The sequence below is a fragment of the Dipodomys spectabilis genome, unplaced genomic scaffold (genome assembly GCF_019054845.1).
Source record: "Dipodomys spectabilis isolate Male_0828 unplaced genomic scaffold, ASM1905484v1 ptg000556l, whole genome shotgun sequence".
NCBI classification, from domain to species: Eukaryota; Metazoa; Chordata; class Mammalia; order Rodentia; family Heteromyidae; genus Dipodomys; species Dipodomys spectabilis.
Window position 1 is genome coordinate 655,255 of NW_024871233.1, and position 3,195 is coordinate 658,449.

The following is a 3,195-nucleotide window of genomic DNA, read 5'->3' on the forward strand; positions in this document are numbered from 1 at the left end:
CTAATGAGTGGCTACTTCCAAGTTCTTTCAAAAGGAGAACAGATTATACCTGGCATAGAATATCCATAAAAGGACATTTTGCCAAACTGAGGAGTACTAAGGTCTCGTGACCAATTGGGCCCATCCCTAGAGACCCAGCTTCCATCCTTCCTCACGAGCCCTGAGGCATCTAAACAAGTTCTTCCTCTTTTTCTTGGTCTCACAGGTCATGGGTTCCTCCAGCTGGTCCAGAAGAATATGTAAGCAGAAGAGCAGGTCTGAAGAGACCATGTTGATCTTGACATTCTGTGTAAGTTCTTTCAGGGTGTCATGGTTCTTAGGCACATAGAAATCATCAGGGTAGAAGTCCATCCACATAGGGAAGATAGAACAAACAATGCTGTGGGAAGATTAGTGACAAGGAAAATGAGAGCCCACCCTCTCCATCCTGAACCTTGTACTATAGCCTCTTTCTGGCAGGACTTGCATGTTGGGAAGTGGGAAGAGACTCCTGCAAGCAGGATGCTCCTCACAACCCACTTCTAGAAATTTCTCAAATATAATCTTAAAAATTTCTCCCTGTGATAGGAAGAGAAAGTTGTTTCCCCAATGGATCTGACTTGTTATATACAGCCCTCTCTGGCATCCATGAAAGTCCAAAACCACAACCACATCCACAACTGTGTAATCTGCTATCTGCTGTTGTGCCAAACCTCAACCCTCTGATGAAAATAACAACTGGTGTGCGAAGAAGAAAATTGACTTTGATTCAGAAACGTCAAAGGTACCAAGTTTCAAAGGACAAAATTTCTCTTTGTGCCAATGTCCACTTATTTTTTCACTTGTTCATCTTCCTTCTAGTTACGGTAGAAGGATCTGTACCAATGGGAGAAGGAAGTTAACTCTTCGTTTCTCCTGTTCTGAACAGGACACACATGGGACTGTCTAAGTCACAAATGGTAATGTAAACATGACAGACAAAAAGTGAAGATATGTCTATACAATTTCATGGAAATACTGTGAGTATGCTTATATACATCTTTCCAAATAACTGCAGAATGGTTCATGCCTCTAACCCTAGTAATCAGGAGGGTGAGATCTGAGGATCAGATTGAACTCAGTTTGAACCCAGTCTAGTTTGTAAAATCTAAAGACACTTATCTTCATTTAACTAGCCAAAGGCAAGAACTGGACTTGGGGCTCAATTGGTAGAGTGCTACGAATGTTACAGAACTCAGGCCCCAAATTCAAGTTCAAGTTTCATCCTTTCTTCTGTCTATATTCCTTCAAAGGCCTCCAAGATAGTGATTTCCTAGGTGAGGGTGGACGTTGGATGAAACTGGCTCATTCCTTTAATCCTATTCTTTCAGCAAGAAAATCATTAAGGCTCCACTAGCTTATGAGGCAAATGAAATGTTCTGGCAGCCCAGTCCTAAGGAATTAGTCGAAGATTGCCCTTCTTTGTCTCAAGCCAAGCTCCTTTGATAAGACCCCAGTGAAACAGTCTCAGAGAGGTACCAATTATTCCAATATTCTGGAGGGGGTCTCATCAGTCTTGGGTTTGAAGGAGGAAATCTCACTTTTTTTTTAGTCGTGGGACTTGAACTCTGGGTTTGGATGTTATCCCTCAGCCTTCAACTCAATGTGAGCACTCTACCAGTTGAGCCACAGCATCACTTCCGGTTTTCTAGTGGTTTATTGGAGATGAGTCTCATGGACTTTCCTGTCCAGGCTGGCTTTGAACCTTGATCCTCAGATCTCAGCATCCTGAGTAGCTAGGATTACAGGTGTGGGCCACCGGCACCTGGCTTAGGAACACTCACTTTTTAAACAGAATATCCAGCAACTGCTCTATTGTCCCCGCTTTCTATAGTGGTGGAGGAAGTTTCCAACATAGAAGAGATCACCTTTCTGGTAGACAGGGACCAGGTCCATTACTAGAATTTCCAGCAAACCTGAGTCCAGGCACCATATATTATAAGGCATATTCAGGGTTTGGGCTGACTCATTGTCACCTTGAGGTGGTAAAAAAAGAGGATCTTTGAAACATGAAAATGGGAGTACACTTAAATTGAGTGATTATAATAGAGTGGATTGAAAACTACACAGTAAATATTTTCTCAGTCTACTCATATAAAAGCACACAAGAAGAAGGTTCTAGTGTGGGCTAGGATGAGATTAAATAGGTTTCCTTCATAGTTTTACCTTGCCGGAGTTGCCTTGTGTTTCCCTTGGTTTCTTCTTATAACAAGGCCTGAGACATTGGTTTTGTGGTTAAGCACTGATCCAATGTCTGCAGCATCGAGTGAGGCACTCACACCACTCATGCCTGAGACCTGAATCTCTTGAACTTTGAAAACAACACAGGAGCATCTTTCTTGTTCCTGAGCCACAGGCCAAGTGAACTGGCTTGAGTTGACTTTTAGTTACAGTTGCTTGGCTCTCAGAGTTCCATATTCTATTCCATTATGAGGGAGGTAGTGTCATATCTCAGAGCCTAATCATCTAAGCTGCTTGCTCACATAAGACCATCCCAAAGACAAACTGTAGGCTGAAATCTCCCTTCTCACATCACTCTATACACATGTGGATATTGTCAAATCCCAACATCCTCAGCTAGGCCTAGATAAAGTCATGGTCTCAGCCTCAAAGAGCCCTTCCTAGCTCAGATCCAGGCCTTATTTGTCATTATTCTTCTCATCCTTCACAAATCATTTTGCCTCTCAGGGCCCTCTCAGCCTGCCATGTGCTTCTTGCATGTATTTTTGACATCCACTTCCTAGGACATTGTTAGGTTTTTTGTTTCCTAATCTTCTGTTTGCTCTTAAAGGCTCTGTGTGCTGTCACCTGGAAAAAAGCTAAGTACCTAGAGGTGGGAAAATCAAAAAAGTATTGGAAAACAAACATTATACATGTAGTCAAACATTTTGTAAGACAGAAGAGCATTTTTGAAACTTTTATTATATTTTATGAACGAGGGGAAGGGGAGAAGGGAAGAGGTGCTGCATTGTCTTCTCATAATTCAATGGTTACTATTTAAAAATACTATATTTGAAGGAATGTAATATTTAAAGATAAAAACTGTACTCCTGTTCTTTTTATAAGCTAGTCATTTATAAAGCATTCCTCACTAAAGTCTTGTCGTTTGTGTCCCATGAACTATCCTCCTCCTTCAAAATGATCAAGGAAAACCCTTCACAAATAAGTCTGATGTTG